At 44.1% G+C, this 25,102-nt stretch overlaps 1 protein-coding gene across 3 annotated transcripts in view; it reads right to left on the reverse strand.

Moving 5' to 3' along the window:
* LOC107217020 (E3 ubiquitin-protein ligase MIB1) overlaps nt 1-25,102 on the reverse strand; it is a 249,637-nt gene that overhangs the window by 100,465 nt on the left and 124,070 nt on the right. The gene's annotated exons all lie outside the window — the stretch shown is intronic.

Consider the following 25,102-nt stretch of genomic DNA (forward strand, 5'->3'; position numbering starts at 1 on the left):
CTCCGTAGGCGCACAGGCCGAGAACGAGGCTCTAGATGCGTTCGGTCGATGATTTGCATATGGCAAGAAATTCGCATTCTCATCCGAAGGGTCCCTCCTCTATCATCAGTCATCCAGCGCCTTCGCGGAACGAATTCATCGGCAATTTACATATTTCAATTTCTTACTCTCGACGAAAGTATCGGGACGAAAATAACGAAGTACAGGAAGAAACTGATTAGGAAACGGTCTGAATCGGTATTAGACGAATCGTATCGCAAGCATATTCGCGTCCAACGAATAAAGTAGGTTCGGCGGTGGAATTAAGGAAGACGGAGGCAGGGAAGATGGCGGTTCGGGTTTTCTCTGAACGGAACGGTCGAGTGAGCTCGGTAACGCAGTGGGTTGTAAGCCTCTATTGTTCACGCGCTAATTGTTTAATGAATTTAATTACCGGAGCCTTCGCGAATATTATCTACGTCTGTCTGGGAATTTCAATCCTCCAACTATATTCTTGCGAGCTAGGCTACAACAGCCGAACAGAATGCTGCCTGCACCTCGACGTGTGCACAGTCACGAGTCTCCTTCTCTCAACAATACGGGTGCGATCCTCTGAATCTTGTTGAAAAGAATCCAGCTTCGTCTCGAGCGATCCGAAAGCCCTCCTCTCGCATTGACGTCTTATTTATTTCTAATTCAATCGTAGTTTTCACATCGAGCTTATTGAATTTAAATCCGAGCGAAGGATCGTTTCGTTCTCTTCGTCATTGCATATCCGTTCAACGATGATTCCCCTCTCTTATCTCCCAAGTTTGTACATCAATCCCATCGTTCAGTTTCGTTCCTCTCCTGCACACCTGTTATCTATATCCACCTGTGCCACATTTATACACGAGATTGTCATGTGCACAAATTTATATACGTAATTGCCCCAGTGAATATGGGTTGAATGGTGACGATAAACGAACACGAGTAACACAGGCGTACGAACAAAAGGTGAAATTGAGAGAAACTCGGTTAGCTCCATACACCTACCCCCGTAACACGCGGCTACACGAAGCCCACAGGGACAGAGCGACGTGAGACTTGTCTCGGTTGATCGCTTTCTGCTTTTCATAATTCTCCTACGTCATGGAACGAGGTTCGAGAACGCTTCCGTCGATCGAGGTCTCTCGGTTCATCGGTACGGTTCCGGGACACGCGTTTCTAATGCCTATCTGTCTGGGCTCACGGCGCGGCGGTCGGACTCCACCGCGGGCCGTTCGCTCCACCAGCATCGCGCTCTCTCCCAGCCGAAGGCTCCTCTTTTTGCCCAGTCCGCACACACTGGGATCAATAATGCACCAACCACTCTCCCTCTCTCCCTCTCTCCCTCTAGTCGCCCCCGTTCGCGGTCCCTCTCTCTCTCCCTCTTTCCCACCCATCTCCTCTCCTCTCCTCTCCTCTTTCCTTCGCGGGCCGGGCCTCTCCGCCGCCTCGCCTACCCCTATTTCTCCTCTCTCTTACATTCGTGAATCTCCCTCTACCCTCCCCGCCGCACCCCCGCCCCCCTGCCCCTCGTCCTGGCCCTCGTCTCCGGCCTCAGCCCTGCGCTCTCACGTGTTATATCCACCAATACAGCCTCCGCACCCACATGCGTGTGAATACTGAAATACGTCGAACGGCAGAATGTTGTCTTGAGGAGTAGGTATAAGGGTTGCTTCCGATTGTTAAATTTGTGCCATAGAAAGATCGAAGTTTGAGGAGAAGAAGAGAAATTTAAAAAATTTAGAGTCGAATTATCGAAAGGAATTAGTCCACTCGAATCTCATATGTCAGCTACGTTTAATGTTTCAAACGCTCGATTATTATTTATATTCGGTAGTTTACTTTCAATCGGATTACAATTCTTGCAGACGCGTACGTGGAACTTGGGTTTCTCACGAACTTCCGTCACCGTCAAACGGAACATGTCGTTATTCACAATCGATCTGTTTCGGACAATTGATATCGCAAATAAAAGAACAGATCGAGGATTACTTTATTTGTCGAGAAAAGAAGCTTTACTCGCATGTAACCCGAGCTGTGAGAACGACGAAAATAATATCGTATCGAAAATGTTTCGACTCGATTCACTCAACCTTATGCATGTACTAGATTCTAAATATAATTGTATTTTTCGTGAAATTATCTTCGTTGATGAGAGTCAGCTTTTTTTGATAGAATAAAAAAAATATATATATATTTATATAAATATGATTCAATTAATCTCAAACTTTGCAAGAACATCGAAGAATTTTTCAACGAAACTGTCCTTCTATCAATTCGAAATAACGCTGACATATTAATACTTAGAATTACGTCAATACCATACAACATTTGCAACTGAAAAATAGGAAAAAGAAAAACCAGGTATTGAATTTTGGGTGGATGCGAGCTTTCGATCGAAGAGTTAATTAATTAATCGCTCTCTGCGGGTGTCCGCAGCATAAAAATTCGGGTTTAGAATGGAGGTGAGTGAAAGAGCGACAGCGTGGGCGATTTATTCCGTTCTTTAGATTTGTTCAGGGGTGGTTTGCTGATACACGAGCTTAATTAGCTCCTGCAGAGTTCTAAAAGAGGAAAACCTCCCGGGGGTCGACGAAGAGAGGACCGTGTTTGTCGGAGAGACACCTGATCTCCAACCCTGGTGTTTTCGCCAACGTCTCAGGCTTTCCTCGGGAAACGGAAGAACCGTGTATCTGCCGTTTTCGCTACCCGTGTTTCAGGTTTGCCCTAGAACACGCAGGTCGACCCCAAGGCCGCAGGCCTGCCTCGCAGCTCGCAAGGCTGCCCAAAGTTTTATCAATAGGTACGAGAATAGGATTAACAGTGAAGCGCGGTGCAAAGACGACTTGATATCGACTAAACTAAACGAGGATGACAAATACTTATAATATAGACTATTTTTTACTACCACTCCGGGCAAAATCGCGTCAGATTTTATGCCTCTCTTTTCTTCGTATTTCCTCTACAATCTCTTTATCGGAACGGAATTTTTTCGCCAATTTGTATTCAACCTGTTGTTGCAAACATACTACGTGTTACACTCACCGCGCAGTTCCGCCGCACGTATCACGGTGTCGACTCGAAAGAAAAAAATCATGGCACAAAGTATCTCGACTCACCTGTAACAGAAAAAACAAGGTACAAAATATTAATACTCGCATTTCATTATCCAGAGTCCAGGCGTATGATTTATTGTTCGGTTGTCGGTCGAGATGACGATAATTCAAAATTAATGACGCCGATCAGGATGCTCGTTGAATTTTGCAACAGAGGTGATTATTTTCCCCGTTATACTTTGTACGTCCATATCTATCGGCGAATAGTTTATTTTTCGTATCATTAGTGGAGCAGACGGTATGGTGGGTGCTGGTGGTAGATTTATATGCGTTTGTGGTGTTAGAAGCGTCGTTGTCTGGCGCAAATTTGTAGAGGATTAAACGGCGATTAACATGTGAGTGACGTTACGACGCGTTAAACTAGCATGTATACGTATACCAGCTGCCCTGCAGAGGACACAGGAAGCGGGAATGAGAGGGGCTACCGCCGCCCGAACTCCGATTATCCATTGCCATGTCCTAAAATCGAACGACCCGCAGGTACTATAACTTCCCAACATCGGGTCAGCCTTCCACGCCAAATAACCAGGTGAAATCGTTTATTTTTAAGATTGAAAAAAAAAAACAAAAAATAAAAACACCAGCCCTTAAATATTATACGGGAGCCGAAGGAGTGGATTCGGTGATGCTTTTTACGTGAATTTACGAGTCGTTGAAACTGACTGAAAAAACCATCATCTTTCAACGCGGAGATTTTCCCCTCGACTGGAATCAGGGCAGGCTTATAAAAGTCAAGGAGTTTTGAGTAAGTGGAGTAGACAGGAGTGGTCTGAACGGAACAACGTAGACTAGGATCCTTGAAACATGATAGATGCTTTGAGGGGAATGGCAAGAATGAGGCAAAATCGTTTGTCAGTAGCAGAGACTTAATTCTCAAGCGAAACGACGATGTTGTTCACCGTGAGCGACGCGGACGGATCGGAGGATTCGAACGAAAATAAACAGTATGAAAAATGTTTAACCCTGGTGAATTAACGGTAAGAATATAAGAGGCATAATGCGACTTTCCCCGGGAGACACAAGTACCTTTGGAAACCCGCGGGTTTCGGGTCACCGAAATAGCTTGGAGTAAAATAAAATAAAGAACATTGAAGACCCGATGCAAGAATTTGGTGAATATCGCTACATCGGGGCAGCGGAACCTTAATAAATTCGTTCAAGGGCATCTCAGGTCCCATATCGGGAGTTCTTATTTTTTGCGATAAGAAAATTTGGATCCTTCGCAGGAAATATCAGTAAAGTATATAAGTACTCGTATACACCCCGATACGGTTATATCAAGACGTATCTACTACACCAAGACGTTGTAATGAACAATTGCTACCTATCAACGATACGAACGAAGGCGATCCCATCCCTTCTTTCATCAGCCGAGTTGGCGATCTCGAGAAGAAACTTGAAGTACAACAGAGACCCGTCAATTCCGCACAATCTGGAAACGTGAGTAGTCACCCTGCGGCAGCATAATCGCGAAGGGCGTGCGAGACGTACGTTGCCGGTAGGTAGATAGCGGCTGCAGTGAAACCGCGACGGGTTGAAGGGTGAACAAATGTATTCATGGTACGTAAAGTTATGGGGGTAGTTATCACTGCGCGATAACTCTTATTGCTGCAATAAAGCCTAGCGCGCCGCTTCCCGAGGGGCGTCAACTGCTCCCTGGGGAACTCCCGACTCGTTACCGTCCCTGCTGCATCGTCTTGTAGGATACTCGACGTCGCGGGCGTCTTTGGAGCCGACTTGGCTCGACAGGTGAGTCCCCTCCTCGTGAAATTTTTCAAAATCGTATAAATATTTCCGCCTCCTCTCCGCAGCCCGCGGCGGCAAGGATATTCGGCCAGGAGCGATGGGAATACCACCGTGTTTGCCGGGCTCTTGATGCAGGTGTGTGCGGACAGGTGCAGAGGTGTAACGGGGCTCTAAGTGGGATAAAGTGTACCCGGGACGGCGTGGCGGAGGCGGTGAGAGCCGGGATCGAGGCGGCTACCGGAGGAAGTGTCGTCGGTCGGGACTTCTGGAGCCGGACTCTGCAGCACCGGAGAGGCGAGTAAATTCCCCCAAGGCGCAGTCTGCCCTCTGATTACCGCATTCAACGCAATCTCCTCCATTGTCCTGGTCGCACGTCGCCAAGGACATATTAATATTACGTAGCAGTCGCTTAGAGGAGCTGCCGCGACAGCCTTCCAACTAAATCCAACGCCAGTTCCATCTCGGGCGAACTTTTGGCTGCTGCCGCTGCTGCTCCTACTGGATGGAACTGCCAACTTTCATCAACCAGACGGAACACCCTCCCTTCGGTATAATACATCCCCATACACCCGGGTTATATCTCCACCATTAAACACAAATTATCTCTGAAATTAAACGCCGCGGCCCAACGTTTCGAAATCGTCATCCCCCCTCAGGGCTCCGATTTTACAATCCTGTGGAGGCTTGGCTACACCGCTAATTACAGGAGCCTCACCCGCCGAAATTAGCGGCAAACGTCAAAGAACAAATCCACCGATGACTGGTGCGTTTTGATGATATTTTTTTCTTTCAACAAGCCAATTTCTTCGACGTGTACAAATCTTACAGGCACTGAACCGAGCAACGAGAGTATCAAATTTGCTAAAACAAGATATGCGTCTCTCGAATGAGCGCGAAACCAATCTTTAATCTTTAATGCATAATCCTGAAACATTTTCGGCATAAAATTGATTCACATTGAGGGAAGCAAAAAAAAAAAGAAGGAAAGAACGACATGTAACTGTTAGAACTGGCAACGAGTACCCTCGACTGTGGAAAGAGGCTAGCGAACACTGAAAGGATGGGGGAATTTGTAGTATTTCTGCCAACCTCGAAATTCTTGGACTATATTTCACGGGAAGGGTACATTATCAACGGGTGAAAAATATTAAAACGACTGTCGCGATACGCGGAGGGGCTGAAGGGAGAGCCGCCAGCGCCCTCGGCTCGCCTGCAGGTGGGCCCAAAGAGGCCTCGCGTATTTTTCAAATTGCCATTTTGATTTACGACACTTCGAAATTGTGTACAGCGTCGAGTCTAATTTGCATGTAGATTTGCGAGGCGTTTCAACTCTCTCCCCTGATTTTTGACAATTTGGAACGATGTTTCCTTTGCGACACCTGCACCTACTCTCACTTTATTACCCCGCGACCAAAACTCTGACCATCGCTCAAGCCTCCGATAGACGGGAGTTCAAAAATAACCTGACGCGGAACCGTCGCGCATCGGCTCGATTTGAAATGAACGAATGGTACAAGTTATTGAATTTAAAAAATTTTTTAAACTCTTCCTCCGACATGCAGCCGCTACACTTTGGAGGAGAAACGAGATTATGAAGAAATTTTAGATGGTTCGGTTAACCTGGACAACGCGAAGGAAAGTGAGATTGTAAGGCTGCACGATTAATAAAGACGAACTTATTTAAAGCAGTCCGTGTGGCGTTAATCCCGTCGGGCGAGTTCTTGAAAATGGGTAAAATTTATGGGCGTGCATTTCTCGCATTCATTCTACGACTGTGTAATTAACGAGTGTCTGCTGTAGGTGTCTAGCAATTAATATCGCGAAACAACCCGCACCAACACATACAGGTATATAGATGGGTGAAGTGAATGTGATAAAATCGATGTTCAAATTCTAACGAGAATCTGTATACGTGTACAATGATAATTTAGATGTAAAGATAGGAACTAATTTCATTGAATAATAAGTAAATGCTTTAGCACCGGCACCGTAACGCTTAATAAATAATAATTATCGGGGACCGGCTCAGCGTAGTCTCGTAACAAATGTACCCGCACGTGTATTAACGTACCCGGAGCTGAAATATCCGTGCATCGACCGTCTGGTAATTGCATTTTGGTCAGCAAGAGTAAATTCTCCCGTTGCGCCGAGGCTCTGCATGCCCGACAAAATGCTCGCGATCAAACTCTGCGGCGCACAGGTGTGCAAAATATCCCGCATACAGTACCCATCGACCGTTAGACCTGCTGAACCACCCCGCTCTTCAGCGAATCCCCATTCGAAAAGCTAAACGAGCCACGAGGCGAGAAAATTGCTGATTTCGAGGGACTAGGGCGTGATTTTATCGGCCGAGCGGTCGTTGCACGCCGTTGCTACAGAATGACGAAGACGCCAACGACGAAGAGCGATCCTCCGCAGCTAGGGGAAAAAAATGGTCTTTTTAATCAGTCCTCTCCGTTGTTGCCGGCTCGAATTAACCTCCGAGAGTTTTTCCCGAATGCCGCTGGAGTCCAGGAACCCGCAGAGGAGAGTAATAAGATCCAGTTGTCGCGGTCCCGAAGAGAGGCGAGGTGCCGAGGGAACTTCCTCCAGGTTCCCAGGGAGAGTACCGAGATGTTTTAATTATCTTTCGAGCACATTTGTCTCGCTCTTCTTTGTTACACTGAGCTGCGAGGATTTAACGCGGTCGTATCTTACGCAGGTGGAGCGAAACGTTATTCTTTTCGCTTTAACCCGCGGTCGAACAGCCTTCTTACACACATACACACGTATACCTGCTTCGCCACGCCGCCAACCCGCGCAAAGCTGAGCCTGTGGAATAATAATGTGGAATAACCTCCGCTTTTCTACGGCTCTCGAGTCCACGAGATTTAAATCCCGGAATGACCACTTCAACTCCCGGCTCTTTACGCGAATAACGTTAAAACGAACTTCAACCTCCGTTACACTGTTCAGTGGAATAAATTTGGAGCAGGACTCGAAGTGTCTTTTCATCATTTTGACGTATATATATATAGGTCGACGTTACTCGAATGTAGCAAAAGGATGAAACGACACTTCGAGTCCTTATATACATATATAATATAATCGTCGATGCGGCTGATAGTTGGTAAGAAGTCCCCTGTCGTCACAGCGAATAGATAAAACTGACAATCGTGACTTGATTCGTCCGAGTGAAAACGTTCAGATTATGAGTTCTATTGCAAAACGTCTCACGTAAAAATTTCACCTCTTACCATGAAATGAATTAAGTAACGCGAATGAATAATCGATCAAATATTTTCTCTTCCACAAGAATTTGATATTCCCTAATTATCGTTATATTTTATCACGTCACGTATGAATTGGAATTGTATATTACAACATTGAATAATGAATAAAATTAGTGAACCGGGAAGAAACGAACGAGATCAATTGATTTTGAAATTCGAAAAGGATAAATTTGGTAACAACTTTATGAGAACTGTTAAACTTAATCTGACATAAACCATTGAAAAAACCGAACGATTTCAAGTGATGAACGAAATGTCCAACTATCGTAATACACGTGTATAAAATTATACGCTCGACGGAGATAAATAAAAACGCACGAGATATACCGCGGCTACCTGCATGCTTGCACGAACCGCGATGCTACATTTCGCTAGTTCGCAATTTCGATTCGAAATTGCTCCAGCGAGGCGAAGTAGGTTATAGAGATTATACATCTACCTGTAACGATGTAGCCAGGTGTGTATAGGTTACTCGGTAATACGGGCATCATCGCTGAATCATTCATGCGCAGGGCGCATTAGATTAGGGTGGGTAAATTTTGAGTTACGATTAGGCTCTCCCTGATCTCTATGGCGACTCGGAATCCGGGCTGCGTCATCCCGCAGACGCCCCCGGCAATAGGACTGAATGAGTAGTATAGGGTCTCGATTAGGCAAATCTAAATTCGATATTACGAGTATATGGGTGGCATGGGGGCGGCCATTTTCTCTCGTGTAATATCAGCCATGCAGGCGCAGGACGAAAAGCCCCGAAGAAAAGTAATTACACAAATTGATGTTCCGGGCTGACGGAATTTCTTTGCAACGTTGTATTAAACACGGTGGAACGGTCAAACGTCCTCGTTAATTTCGAAGGACCTCAGCACGTAATTACACCGCGTACTGATTGTGAGCTCAAAACATCGTCTCGCATTTCGAAAATGGATCAACGCGGGTGTTGTAATTAATGAAACGTATAACGGTAAAAAAAAAAAATTTCGCTCAGAGATTCAGACGGCAAAGCCAGTTCCCAGAGCTTTAAAATTCCGAGATTCTCGTATCCTTTGTTGGTCTAAATTGAGCCTGAAGCGCGTTTTCACTCCATCAGCAAAGTAGGCAAAAACGAAAGTAAAAAAACGGACTGTATGCATTAGGCTTTAGCTGTCACGGGTAGGTCGGCTTTAACATTTCCGCGTCTTCGCGGTTGCCTTTTGCAGTGTCCTTCGATCGCTTAGAAAAGGGCCTTTGAAGTAACGATGCAGGAAAAGGAAGTAGAATAATATGAAAATCAAACGTTTGTTTCGAAGTGCAGGGAAGAGCCGGAACTCGGTTATTTGCTATTACATGTCGAATTCCCTGTTTAGTGTGCAGATTCAGAGACAACCGCTTATACCGAAAGGAAACTGAGACGGTGAGGGAGGAAGGGGGAGAGGGAGAGACAGAGAGAGGGGAACAAAGGGAAACGAGAAGGAGGGAGTTGAAAAAGAAGAGAAGGCAAAGGAGGAAGAGGAGGCGTTCTTCTCTGGTATTCGTATGGAAATTTTAGGGGTTGAATGCGGTCGGCGAGCAGAAGAGAGGAGAGACATTATCTTTCGAAACGAGAGTCTGGGGCGAGGGGATCATTAGGATTCGTATGGACCACTCGCTGTAGATTCGTGGGTACATAAGAGAGCCGGGATGCTCGGGAAGGGAAATTAATGCTTTAAAATATCTCGATCCCCGGTTCGACGCGAAGCGATGTCAGCGGGTGATTATCGGGATGGACTTTCCTCCCCAATACGGTATTAGTCTCGGTACAGGGTGTATAGAAGTTTATGGGTACGTACATGTATACCAACACGTATAAGTGCGCACCTACCGACAGCCATTGGTAAACGAGGAATTGAACAGAAATTTTTATTTTCGATTTCAATTAACTCCGCCGTTAATTAAGACGGCTATCTTCTGATCACAGTCTGTACGATGAGTGGAAAGCTGCAAAACCGTCGAATATTTTGGGAAACTGATAGAGATGTTGCCTATAAGTGACGTGATTGCCCAATCGAATATCCGTGCTGCGAGAAATGTTATTTATTACAAAGAATATAAATTCTTCGTTAGAATATTTGGATTATGGGAAGTCATGCGGTTGAAGTACGTAACATTATCGTGACGATGCGTTTACAGGAAACAATGGTATATCTCACCTGCCGGATTGTCGTAAAATAAACAAACCGTAATAAGACGAAACTTATTCATACTATGCAAACTCAATTGCTTCAAAGTCATTCAAAAGTTGGATAATAGTATTTTCGTACAAATTTTCGTTACGTCAACATTACTGACGTCAATTTCGTGGCAAGTTATAAAACGTGTGCTGCAATTTTATTTAAGATTTTTTTTGAAACTGAAAGCCATGTATAATGAGACCATATGAAAGGGTGTTCTATTATTTTTTAATACTTGATTAATTAATTTTCAACTGCATTCACATGATTCAAGCCAAAAAGTGGAGCAAACAGCGGTTATCCCCATCGTTTTCGTAAACGATTGCAAAGTGATATCTAAGAATGTTGTGAAATTCAAATATTTATTATGATAATATGTAAAGTTTCATCCATCAATGCATCGCAAATGTAGCGAATACTGCAATTATCTTGAACACAATTGGTTCCGAAAGAATAATACTAACTTTAAAAATGTTCGTAGATGAAATGATGCACCAATGTTTTTTTTTTTTTTACGAAAATTCAAAGGTTTGATCAATCGCGATCCCAAATCGGGGCAGAGGAAAACACGCCTGCAGTAGCGAGAGTCCCCGTGAGGTCGGCCGGGCGAAGTAGTTCAGGCGGTGAGGTCAGACAGCAGTAGTAAAGCCTCGCGTGCGTCAGTCGGCGAATCGTGAGGCGTCGAGCACAAGTGGGCCTCACCCTGAAATTCTGACGTGTCTTTGAAGGAGATTCAAATTCGAGCACGTATCCTGGGAAGGCGAGAAGGTGGTAGGTGGACGGGCGTGTAGTTTTAGACCTCGTATTTTACTCTCCGAGTCCGCGAGGAGAATATTTGGGTTGAGGCCACGTGTCCAGGTTAGAAGAAAGCGGATAGAAGGGAGGGGGAGAATGAATGTAAATAGAGTAGGAAAATCAAGGGGGAGACTTGCGAATATTTGCGAGTGAGAAAATTCTTACCTCCGTCACTCTGCCGCGTAAGCATTATTAAGCTTCCGCTCATTGCTCGGGGTTACAAAATGCCGTTTCACCTTATCTGAGGAACATAGTTGGAGCTAACGATGTATACCGAAAGAATAAATAACTGTTTGCAATTATTCAGACCAGGTAAAATAGGGGAAGATAATTTTTTTATTTTATGTCTGGTAGAAAATATCAAAGGAGATAAAAAAAAAAAATTCTTTTATACACAAAAGCTCGCTCAGCTGGCGTAAACAAAGCGCAGTTCAAGATTTATTACCCACGGAGCAGGTTGAAATAAGGGAAAAGTTTCGCGGCGCACGTCTAGTAGAAAAACTAGCTGCCAGAACGCGCCGCCGCCGCGTGAGATAAAAGAAAAACGGCGACAGATTTTATCTGTTAATTGGTAGCTCTAAATCCCCGTGAAACCAAGCCGGGGAGGGAAAGAGCTCTGGACTAAACCCGATACGATACCTAACTCAGGCACATAAATAAGGTGACTATAATTACTTTTAAATCAGATGACCCGGCTACTAAATCTCGGGACTTGGGGAACGTCACCGCCACCTCCTAGAAAACCGTGTAATCCCGCAACGGAAATTCTGAAAGTATAATTTAATCGCAATTTAAAAGCTCGAACGTCGATAAGAAAAATCTCTGCATTATTTATCACGTTTATTTATTTTTTTTTTTTTAAAGCTTTTTCAATGCTCTTTACATTTATTTTCACCGATTGATTAGCGATTTCTTCCCCGTCTTTACTGTACGGTAAATAAATGTTCATCGATACCTTGCAATACGAGAGCTTTTAAAAAGATTTACTCACCGTCTAGATATTGCAAGGGCAAAGTGTTCAGAGCAATTTAGCCCGGGATAAAATCGCATGAGTGTATTCGATACGCCCACAAGCCTGAATCTCGACGAGACTCAAATTTAGTGAAAAAACAATTCCAGTGTCATTGTATTTCACTTTTACAAAGCGCGGTTCAATAAATTATTGCGAGGCTCGTTGAAATTCCGAATTATACGAGACGTAACAAATGAAATTTACTTCCTCTGTTATTCACTTGATTTGAACAAATTTTTGCACCCCAGATATCCACACTGCACGTATACCTATCTTAACACACTCCCCTTAATTTAGCCTCTATAGCTCGAAAAGTAATTAAACCCCCACCGTCAATATTTAGTCCTGAAAGTTGCATAAGTTTCGAAACTTTCTACGCTTCTGCGGTCTGCGAAAATTTTATCTCCAACATTTCTACCGCATATCTATACACACAAATTTACTGGTCGGAATAAGCGGAAGAAAAACTTTCCGGTAGGCACGGTGTCCGGAGGGAAAACTAGTTTCACCGAAATTAGCAATTCATCTGCCAGTAGATACGATGATGTAATCTGATAGGAAGTCTCTAGTGGTTCGGATTGTTCGAATCTGAAGAAAGTTTGAGTTTTCGTCATTCTTCTTTTTTCTTTTTCCATTCGTATGGATATAAAAAGTATTCTTCAATCACTTCGAGGCACTCGTCAAGTTTTTTCGGTTATCGTCGATAAAGCGTGAAGAGAAAAATATTTTCATATCAGCTACGATCCGAAGTTGTTATATCTATATATTATATAACTTGACCACGAAGTTCTTCAAGAAAACGTAACTTTTTTACTCGATATTAAAATAACACTTTACCCCACTGTTGAGTCCTTCGAAACGCGAGTAAGTTTTCCTAAGATCCACTTTCATCCCATCTCAAAAATGATTCACAATTTTTCTTCTTTCCCCATTCTTTGTCGAACTCTTACAAGTAGTCGTGAGTAAAGAAAAACAGCTTTCTATTTTTGTTTCGCGGGATCTATAGACACGGTGATACGCGATCGCGTTGTCATTACAGCTGGTATCTCGTTGAAACTAATCAAATTTCGTTACACACGATATACGGAACGGTTGATGAACTGGTGAAAAGAGTAATCTCGTTTAATCTTCCCCCCTAGGTCAAAGAGTCGAGATCGATACGGAACCGCCTCTTGTAATACATTCGTATACCAACGTTATAGGCCAATGGAAGTTTTGTAAACGCTAATAAGTGTTTAAACGAAATTGATGCTATTTAACTTTTTGAAGAGGACTTGCAGACCTTCCTTCGTCAAACATTCAACTTTTACGCAACATTGATACCTGAAATTTCTTTTAAACAGTTATCCTTTAAACGACTTTTTGTTTTTCACTGATTTTAACTAGCAACATAAGTGTATAAAAAAAAAAAAACACAAAATAGAAAACTATCAATACATCACAACATGTAAACGGTACTGCTCTATTCACCCCGATATAAGTTCACATTTTTTATGACTGAGAAAATACATATCATTTTTGTGACGTTATACAGAATAATTCGATGAGCAAAGTTGTATAACATGCGAGCAATCGGCTGCGGAGCTAATTAACGACGAAAAACAACGAGTAATTAAGACCAACCGATCAACGAGGTAGGCAAAGGATATGGTAGCAGAAAGAGAGAGAAAAAAGACGAACAGCAAAGGAATAAACTTTCCGGAAACACGGTGTTTATGCATCAGGGGAGTAGTTTGTGCGTGCGTTTTACAACCCGGAGGAGCTGTGCGATGGGTTAGTGTGGGGGTGTGACTGGTACGAAATTCGCCAGTGATATTAACACTCTTAAACGAAGGCCCTGCCAATTTAAAGTTGGCCGTTGTTGTTGGCGATGGGGTAGTTGTACACCAAGGAGGATGGGGGAAGAAACGTGGGGGGAGGGGATAAAGGGCCAATAGAAACCGGGATGGAGTTTTGGTCCGTTCTTAAACAACGACGCCGTTAACCCGAAGCTCCTCGACGTTTCCCGCGAGGACGCCGTTCGAGCTCCTGGCCTAGACCGTGCCTCTTATACTCGTAGGTGCGCACAGCCACTGAGCGAAAATTCTTCGAGGAGACTTTATACTTTCCCGAACTAAGGAACCCGGGTGAAATAATTATCTAATAAAAAGTTTTCCGTCGAACTACCTACTTACTACCCCCTACGGTAATTAAAACTAGATAACTGATATTAACAGCCGGTGTTATGGCTCGGATACTTCGCATCTATGCAACAAATATCCCCGCACTCTCAATCAGCGGGCGTGACGCTGGTTTATTAATAAAACTTCTCTCTTTTATACCGCTTCAATGCTAAGGCGTCTGGTTATCCGTTATCCTGCATTTTCAAAGTTACGAATACCTCGAGAAAAGAATGAAAAATCATTCGATCGAGATAATCGTTGTAAAATTTCCCGGACACGATTCTTTTTACGCTTAAAAATGAGTTCACGATCCTAAAAAATCGTTGGATATTTCAGAATTTCCATAAAAATTCGCATAACGAGAAAAAGAAGAGTGAAGCTGAAAAAATGAAAGACAAAAAAATGCGAAGTTTCTTATTGTCGCATTACTATTCAATACTCGCTTCGAACCATGTGTGTGTTCGCACTGTTCATTCGATTTCTTCTCTCCACGTCACTCGTAAGGAAGAGCTGCCGCTGTCAACGACACAAAAAGAGCTGGGAATAAAAAGGACACAGTTTGAAGCGATGCATTCTTCGTTTTAGTGGACTTGTTTTACCGCTGAACAAAAAACAAAAACAAAAACAAAAAAAAAAAAATTAAGCAGATAAAAATGAAAAAAAAGCACCGAGGGGAGAAAAAAGAAAACGTTTCAGCGCATATTATAGCGGCATGGAAAAGACGTACGGGGAAAATTGCGAGATGTAAATATGGCTTTGGAGGGACCGTGAGTGTGTGCGTGGGTGGGTGTGAATATGTGTACGGTGGTTTTAAAATATTCATAGCAGTGCACCGCTAGACCAGAACATATGATATCGAGTCTGTCCAATCTTCAGCGAACATACGTTGCCTCCTACAACGCGGCGGGCACTCCGCAGTCACCATGAATTTAGAATGTTCAAGATATGATGCCGCCGAGCGAGCCAACCGAACTTCGGCCTCGCCTCTCGCGCGCATTATCTCATCTCACCTTGAAGCCTTCTCGCCCCTGAACACCGTTTTCACCGTTATCTAGTGTCATACGGATGCGAATAATTTTCCCCCTAACCGTGAGAAGTGAGAAGGAATTTTTATTGCAGATTGACTTTTGTTTGTCGTGCGCTTAACGGCGCGAGGTTGTTATTTTTTTCTTTATACACGTCATCAATCACGATAAGTTTAATAGACACTCAAATTTAGTCGAGGCATTAACGATTGTTGGTATAATCTGGCCCAGCAGCAGCACCAGGCTGTGATTGATTTAAATATCGATCCAATAATTTTTAGCGGAAGTTTTTACCCGGTCGTAGCTGTCGCGATAAATTTTAACGAGTGTCGTCGTTAAGATAAGGCGAGGAGGCAGCAAAGCAGCGGAGAAAAGAAGAAAGGAAGAGGAAGAGGAAGAGGGAAATAGGAGGATGAGGGAATGTAGCAAATGTTTATGTCATAAATCCTAACGGCGGTTTTTGGCAAGTTTCTCGGGACCAAAGAATCTGGAATAAAATGAGCGAAGAGGGAGTCCGCAGTTTCTAAGTAAGTCCCTCGCCTCTCGCTTCCCTTCGTCAACGGTTTCAGGTCCAGGTGACCCCCCGAAGGCCGCCGACGTGTAGCGCGAAGCCATGAATAATGCTGATTATTTGAAAAGTTTTTCCCGATTTTACCAAGCCTCGCGTAAAGTTGCTACCACGGCAAAAATCTAACGTCGAAAACAAGATGCTTGCGGTAATCTTCGGCGAAACTTAATACATCCGAAAACTTTCACTATGTCCGCATGATCGTTACTACGTAGTTCCGCGGGTCTAGCCGTCATCGCGATATCTCTGCAGTAATTTTCCCGAAGGATTGGGGGCGATCGAAACCAGCCTGAATTTTCTTACTAATTTTACCTGAATCTGTCCGCAAATTGACGAACCCTTGGGATAATTACCCTGGTAAAAGTGGAGAAATTTTTTACAGCAAGTATCTCACGAGCGTTACGTCAAATTGGTTCGAAGGCTTACAAAGTTTCGTATCGTATAATACGCAGGGCATGAAAAAAGACGATGGAGAATTCTCACGTAAACATCCCCGAAGTTAATTCAATCCTCGTACGAATGCGACGTAAAAATATGCTGTAGTAGGAGGTAATTAGCTGGCGGTAGATTTTGATACTTCGCAGGAGACGGCAAGAGGTAGGTAGGTGGGTGGGTGGGTGGGTACCTACATATAGTCAGAAAAGCATGCGGCTGTGCAGGGATGTAAATTAAAGTACAAGGAGAAGGTGGAGAAGGAAGAGGAACGAAGGAAGCGAATGTCTCGACGCTCGGCGTAAACCAGAAGATTGTTAGTTCTGTTGCAGCCGCCAGGAGCTCCTTGCGCGGTTGGGTATTAATATTCATTTACCGTGCAAGCGGTACACTTAACGCTTGCTGGCTTGAATATTACGTGCTTCGGTGCCCTCGCCACACAGTTTCACCAGTTTTTCACCCTCGTCGAGTACCGCGGACGATTTCTCGCGTCAGTTAATACGTTCAGCTACCGGTCTCTCTTTCTCCAACGTTTTTTCCAAAGAGCACAGAGCCGCTGTCCCGCGCCCGATTCTGTGACTCAATTAAATTCATTTTTGTTTTCCCCCGTTTCTTCTCCTCTAGTTTCACCGCGGACTGGATAGAAGAAGCGCGTCGATTCGGCAGCGGTGCATTAAATTCGAAACAATCGACACGTGCTCTGCCTCTCGACGAACGAGAGGATGATTTTTTGTCAAATTGTAAAGATGAAAAATTTCTGCGGTACAGAGACACGGGCGGAAGTGTGTGAGAGTAGTCGGAATGAAAAGAAGACAGAGAAGAAAAAAGAGAAGGAAAATATTGTATCCGATCGCGTCGTAATTCGCAACAACAGTTATGTAAGAGCCCTGCGATTTTTCCTTCCGTTTCTTCCCCTCGTTTTCCTAGTTCGCCTCGTCCTTCTCGTCTTCCTCCTTCCACCACACGAAGCGAAGCTAGATTTGTGCAACGCCCGCAAGGCGGCAGATATACCTAACGGTCTACGGCAACCCCGGTCGTTACGGGCACGCGGGGATGAATTGTCGAGGACATTACGGAAGAATTGTTGGCTAGTGCCATAAGACATTCTCGCGAGGTAGCCGGGGAGGAATGAGGTGAGTTACCTGCAGCTGTATAAATACATATCACCCATTTTTCAGCTGTAAGAATCAGTCCGATATCCAGGCAAGATAAAAGTATGCGGTACAGGTACGATTGCGACCCTCCAGGCAATTAAAGAGAGCGGGAAACAAGTTCTCGCAAGGTTTCAAAGCGGCTGTGATTCCCAGGAAATATCGCTTTTGTCATCTTATACGGCCTCGTATCCGGACCGGAAAAAGTCGATTTGGAAAAACGGCGAAAAACATTGCACAGCCTTCTCAGAGTGGACGATATTGCGGTGGGCAAATCGGGTCCATTAAATTCCAGGTTTGTTCGCGAGAATGCAAATCGGTTGGAATAAAATACCCTTTTCGTATAATTTGAACTACAGGTATACCACGTTATGGTGCAGCGATTTTTTTTTCTGTACCCATCTTAGAAAGAAATGAGCTGCAAACACGGGACATCGGAAGTTTTGAGGATATTTTGCGAATAATGACGAAAATTGAACTAAGACGAGGGACGGATCATCCGGGAAAGATGGAAGTTCATTGTTGAAACTTTGTATTGCACTTTGCGTCAGCAGGATAGGCGGGTACGTCGTATAAATTGAAGTCAATTGAATTTCCCGTACTGGGCGAAGGAAGGAAGGAAGGAAGGAAGGAAAGAGCGAGTCGGGGAGCCCGAGCGATCGATCTGGTAAAATGTTACGGTGATAATATCGATCTTCATATCCGCAAGGCAAGATTGAAAACAGATTGTGAGCGTTCTTCGGGCGGAAACTAGGAGCTCCTCCTCCTCCTCCTCCTTCTCCTCCTCCTCGGAGTTTCGCGCGATTTGTCTTAGCCTATATACCTTCCGCGGCAAGGAGCATAACGGAAGTATCTAGGCAAGAAGGACCTCGCCGAGGTGAAATCGACGGCCGGGCGTCGACTCTAAATCGAAAAAGTAAACTCCTTTATTTTACGTTCTCCGGAGATTCGATCACCAATCCCGCGGATCAACCAGCTACTGCGTGTCGCTAATACACGTACGCCTCTGCACAGCGGAAACTTTGCAAAGTCGAATTCGAACTCGGACGATAGTCGCTGCGGTAGACGCGCCAGGACGTAGTTTAGCGAATAGAGTATTGCTGAAAACAAACTGTCGCGATACGAGTTCATGGGTACTCGAACGCTCGGAAGCCGTGACGCGAAATAGAAGAAAATTACTCAATACTGTCGATTAAGATTATTCCCAACCGTAGTGTGTTGAAGATTTTTCACTGAAGCTTTCACGTGCGGAAACAAAATTCTGACACTTTTGAATAAGTTTTTTTAAGAACGCAACTTCCGGCGTCCGAGTAATGAATTAATTTGAACAAATCGGTACAACAGCGATAAGATTAGTCGTATGTTTTCTGTCTTCCCGAATTTTCAGCATACAATTGAAAACATCTTGAATCGCAGGAACTAACGTTTCGGGCAAATTTGGAAACGTACTGCACGTGCAACTTCGCGAAAACGTAAAAATTCCTCATATAATACAAGCACTGCATCTAGACGCGCACATGTATTATTCAATAAATAGCCAAGATATGGAGATAAATTTTATTTCTCGTAGCACGGTTCAAGGAGGGGCAAAAAGACATAAGTAGAATATTTTCCATCTGGCTGCCTACCTGTGCAACAGTGAGCAGCGAGCAGAGGCAGCAACGGGGCGAAAAAAATGAATTTCATCCTTCGACTTTTTCCATAGAAAGTACCGCGCGGTTAGCGACTCATGGCGCGTCATGGCGCCTCATGGATGACTATGGAAACATTGCCGTATCTTTTCCATAAGCAGTATTCTTCGCACCCTCAAGCGTCAGACCGTAACCCCATTTCGCGCCTTCCACCACCCCCGCACCCTTTTTTCATCCGGTATATTCGCGATAGACAGAGACGCTCATATTTGCATTTCGGGGACCGGCTCTTCTCCCCGACCTATCCGCGAGGTTATATACCCACCGAGAGGCGAAGCCGTGCTCTGGTTTTGGCCCGCGTCAGGGATTTTTTTTTATTATCATCCGATGTTACGGCAACACTGAATATATTAGATTACCCCTAGCTGGTTATAAGTCGCAACCAGCCTTTTATATCCACCGACGTAGCTTTTCTCTGGATGAAATTTCCGTCGTGATGGCCAGGCGCCCGGCCAACGCGACCGCCGTGCCAGGTCTTCGCGTTTCGAATCCAGGATCCTGATTCGATCGTTCCTCTCTCTCTATTTTTTTTTTTTTTTTTTTGTATATATCATTTCGTCCTTTGTTTTTGATTTTCCCTAAACGAAATCGAGATTATTTACACCTTTCAAATCTACGCGTGTGGCAATTCTATAAACGAGTCGAGTACGGTGCGTGCAGTTTGAACGGAACGTTGAGCCGTGGGGAATGAAACCGAACGAAAAACTGGGAATCACGAAAAAACAAATGAATAAAAGCGGAAAAAAAAGAAAACATAAATAAAAATAAATATATTCAACGTTTCTGTATCACTGAGTTCCGAAAAGTCGTAATAAATAACTCCAACTGTCAGGATTGAATCAGCCTTCGGGAACGAGATATCTGTGTGTAAGTCCACGTATGTATACATAATATAGATATACCATTTACGTATAGATACGTATCGGGAGAGTTTATGCAGGGAAAGAAAAATAAAGCAACGAGAAATGAGGGGCCAGACTTCGTTTAAGTCAAGCTCTTGACTGCAGCAGCGCTTCGATTATCCTGAAGGAAAACCGTAAGTCCGATATTCAGTTCATAGATTCAACCCAGTCGAGAAAGACTTTCCATTATGATTTCGTTACACTATACAATATATTTTAAAAAAGGTTCGAGGCGAGGATTTCGCCGCGAAGTAGCTCGAGGAGAGAGAGATGTTGGGAGAAATTCTCAACGATCAATTGAGCCCTGATTGCTGCCAGTTGCGAGACTTTCTGCAATATATTTACACCTCTGTATCTCCGCGTTCACGATGCTCACACGTACACATGTACGTGTACGAATACCGTGCGAAGTATAATAGAATGTATCGCGTATGTGTGAGCGTGAGTGTTGTTGTGTAGGTACGAAGGTGGAAAATTGAATCGAATAAAATGTGAACGCAATTTGTACTTCTCTCAATCCCTGTATAACAACTTCTTAACAAATGTGCTTCATAAAAATCACTGCGCAATCTATTTCGTCTATATACTGTACGTATATCGACATTATTCTGCCATCGTTACATGCCGTTTTATCGTTGTAGAGTGTTTTTTTATTTTTATTCTTTTTATCGCGGAAGCTGCGAGCGCGGAAACTCGTTAATCTTCAATACCTGCATCGAGCGAAGCTCGGTTCCGGCTTGCGTACGGATTTTACAATTTTTCTAGTGCATATTTGATTGGTTAGAGGCTGCTTTGACAACGGCAGCTTTAGAAAAATCGTATCCCCGGCGAAGATCCCCGCAGAACGGTGTCGTCCTAATTGGCAATCTGCCTCTTCATAATTCACCCTGTATATGCATACTTGAGCACACCGATTTCAACGAATAACAAAATTTAATAAGCAGTCTTAATTTGCAAGGTATCACGGCGTGATCTCTGACAGATCCAATTGCACCCCGACGCGTTTCCATTCATGTCTTCCGAGTCTTTGTCCTCCTCACCAACGGCCTTTCATCCGTGTATCAGGATCGTCAGGTTATTGGAGAATACCTGACAACAAAGGGAACGATCCTGGCACGTCTGAGAACTGAGCTCCTGTAATGCCATCCCGGAATAAATTTCTCTCCCTCCTGCACTTTGTCAGAAGGTCAAAGGTGAGGGAAATCTGTCGGAGAAGGGTAATGTCCAAGGTCCAAGAGGGCTAAAAAATTATCCAAATTCCTTTGAGGCTTCGTCGAGACTTCAAGGTGTCGACCTGAGCGGGGAATAGATATTACCAAACTCTGAAAAGCGATCTTCAGCGCCGCTTGTAGAACGACACGGATATGTGCATACATGCGCTACGTTTACGTAAACCCAGCCTCGCGGGGTGACAACGGAAATTCGCAAAGTGTCTGCATAAATCGTGGCAACTGGGTCGTGAAAACAGCCCGACCGTTATACGGGAGAATTCGTTCTCCAAACTTACCTCATCTATACCAAGGAGCCTGACTTCGCGTAAATAGCGAACGAACTCGCATGATATGTGATACCCTGCTAGAACTGCATCGTTTCTAACGAACTTCCGGTTGGGGCAAAACTACCTTCCACCAACCACCGTTAGCCACGATTACACACGACAACGAATCGCGGAACTTGGTGAAAATATTATTTATTAGCGTAAGCTCGCATTTCGAAAACAGCAATTCTGCAATTGCGAGACACTCGATTCTGACCAAGAACAAAGCCAGAAAATTCTCGGATTTCTGCTAAACGAATTATCGACTTGGGTCCGATAAACATGCGGCTTGGAAAATTTCACGGAGACGTGTTATATCCCTGTTTGAAATTTCGCGGAATAAGCAGGCGATCGTGTTATTTTCGTGAGGGCGGAGACGCGAGAGATGCAAGCCGCAAGACTCAGACGCTGGGTACCCGCGTAAGATTCATAAGCCGGCACAGAGGGCGTCTGGTATAAGTACTCCGCACTCGGTGCGCACCACGAGCGCACTAAATCTCAAGACTGCACTTAATTACATTCTCAGCCGGTCGCGCCGCTCCTTGCTGCTCAGACAGAAGTGGAGACGATATTTTTAATGCGAGAAGTTTGAAAGATCCCCTTGTTTCGATCGGATGTCCCGTGATTTTTCTAGCTCTCGAGGTATTTTCCTAACGCTTCTTTACGTGCGCCGTTGCCACTCGCACAATTGAGCGAAATTATCTATAATAAGCGACGAAACGCCGTAGCGAGGGAGACGAGCTTCGCGTTACAACCAGCGAGCGTGAACGAGCTGCAACTGTAGAGCGAACAATGAAGAGTCGCGTTTCTCACGAGCTAATTGCACCGGCACCACCGTTGTGCGGTTCTGAACCCAATATTCCGGCGGAACTGCAGCAGAGAGGCGCGAACAATCTGGTAACATGCAATTACAGTGACCGAGGAGCGAGAGTCTGCAGGAAACAAAACAGAAGATCGCGAATTCTCCGGGTATAATTGTGGTTGGACAAAAACAGTACTGCATCTTCGTAAACCCGGGATTTCCCCAATTGCGTCGAATTCATCGTTTAGGGGAAATGGCGTTGAAATTCGGTGGGCAAGGAAACACGAGGAGAGGGCGTTGCCACGGCGCAGATGGATTGATTGTGTTAAGAGACAAGCGGCTGACTAATGAGCTAATCCATAGGATTTACTTCATTGTCTCGTAATTAGCAGGGTCACTGAAAACTGAGATATCTGGCTGGGTCGATTTGTCTCGCAGTCGGAAGGGTTGGGGATCAAAATCCCAAAAAACCAAAAAGTTGACTGGTCGGAAAGCCGAAATTTTCGAGATACGGATTTTAAAACAACGAATTATCAGCGTACCGAAGTTGCAATTTTCGATAAATCACCCAGTAGAATAACTGTTTTCCCGAAAGTTCATTTAAACGAAAGCTCTCTTGTACGAAAAAGTATTTTCAGAACGGTCGGCATTACGAATGACCAAAGCACGGAATGTGGAGACACAGAAAAATGAAGGTTCCGAAATTAAAAATTGAGAGCGGCTGAGAGTTCGAAGAGCAGTAGAACCGAAAAAATTAGTTGTTGACAGTCAAAGTTCAGAGGGAGCAAAATTACGATCCGCAAAATGTAGAAGGGCCAGAAAGCCGAAAGGCCGCAACAAGGTTGTCACGCTTGTGTAGACTTGTGCTAGACGGCACTAGACACCCGACATCGGATACGTGTGGCGTTGCTGAGAATATATGGGTTTCTGACCCCATCCAACCTTTCGGCATTTTGGCCATTCTATCTTTAGCCGGTCTCGGGATTTCGGCCTTTCGATTCTTTGGATAGTCGTTATTCATAAATTCGGATGCGTAGATTTTCGGCAAAAGGCGCGAGTCTGACATTTGAAAAGTCGACTTTTTGACCGTTCGCTATTTTCGCAATTCAATATTTTGCCCGTTGTAATCTAAGCCATTCTCTCTTTAAAAAAAAAAAAAATAAAAAAATGTTTATATAAATTTATTCGTACATTTTCGCGTTCTCAATATTTATTTCTCCACAAGTCATCTTTTCGTATTTATGGTCTTTCTACGTTGTTAACTGACTGTAGTTTGACTTTCGAAATTTCATCCCATCGACTTTTGGTCTTTCGCATTTTTATATCCCACCCCTCGAAAGTTGGATCGATTCATTTTCAGACGATGATTCGCGAAGCTTGACAATAATAAGGATATACGCCCATACGTACAAATATTCCAACAGGTTGTACCACCATCTCGAAGAGGTGTACTTTGATTGTTAACCCAAATTTTCACAAGTTAATTGCTATAACGAATGAAATTTTGACTGTAATTTCAACCCGTTGCCTGCTGATTCTTATTTCTAAAGGGGGATAAAACTCGGGGATTTGAGGAAAGGGTGATGAGGAAAAGATGCGAATTAGCGATAACCGGTAGATGCACGTTTAGATTCCCCGTATAATCAAAGGGGGGAATGAGAGGCTCTGGAAGCATTTCCATGGTCGGCTCAACTTTTGCTCCAGCTCGCTGCTATGCGAGTCGAGGATATTATTAATCATAATTATGTCACGCGCACTCCTCGCGCCTCTATCCTCACTCGTCGTACCTCGGTGTACCTTCCCCGACAACAGATGTCCCTGATTTGTAGTCCGGAGCTTCGCAAAGCGGAGCGAAGCCGAGCTCAGCTGAGCCAAGCTAAGCTAACTTAAGCCCAAATACCGAAAGTTGTGATAAAAATCTCTGCAGTCCGTGCTGTTGTAAGGGGAAAATATTTCTATGGAAACGAGGAAAATATTTATTCGATTCGTTTCATTACATTTCTTGACGCAAAGATTTGCGAGTCAAATTAATACCTAGAGCGCATTGAAAGACGTCGAGAACCTATCGTCGTAAGAACGAAAAAAAAGAAAACCAGCTTAGCTTGTCAACGTAAAGAAAAAAGAACCCGAGGGGGAAAACAGAAGGCAGGAAAAATCCGTTTACCGTGCACTGTGTGTGGATGAAACGTGAGGGACTGAAAACCCGACGAAAACGAGTCAACTTATGAACGAAAACGAACGTATACCTAAATTTACTTGAAAAGCAACGTATTAATAATTCATGGAGCTTTGCAAACACTTCTCATGATTGAAATCTTCATCATTGCCGTGAACTCTGGTAAATTCATCACGTGCCCCTCGCTGACGAAACCTTACTGCTTGAAAAACTCAATTACAAAATTCTGTCCTTCAATAAAAATCAGTAAGCTATAACGAGGGTGGATTCTGTTACTGTTTTATTTATTCACTGATAGAATTTAAGGACGAGGTTTTCTTTCCGAGTCGTTTAGCGACACGTGTGTACGTGTGAGAGATAATGAAATTTTAAACTTAAAAGCCAGTCTCTGCCGTACTGCTTCCGGAAGTGATAAAATTTTGATGAAGAATTCAGACCATATCCATTGCCACGTTAATCGTAAGAGTCGGCAACTCCAGCGGTACAGCGTAGACGGCGTCACCGCGATAATTGCGAGAAAATG

Source organism: Neodiprion lecontei, chromosome 2 (assembly GCF_021901455.1).
Source record: "Neodiprion lecontei isolate iyNeoLeco1 chromosome 2, iyNeoLeco1.1, whole genome shotgun sequence".
In the NCBI taxonomy this organism is placed as follows: Eukaryota; Metazoa; Arthropoda; class Insecta; order Hymenoptera; family Diprionidae; genus Neodiprion; species Neodiprion lecontei.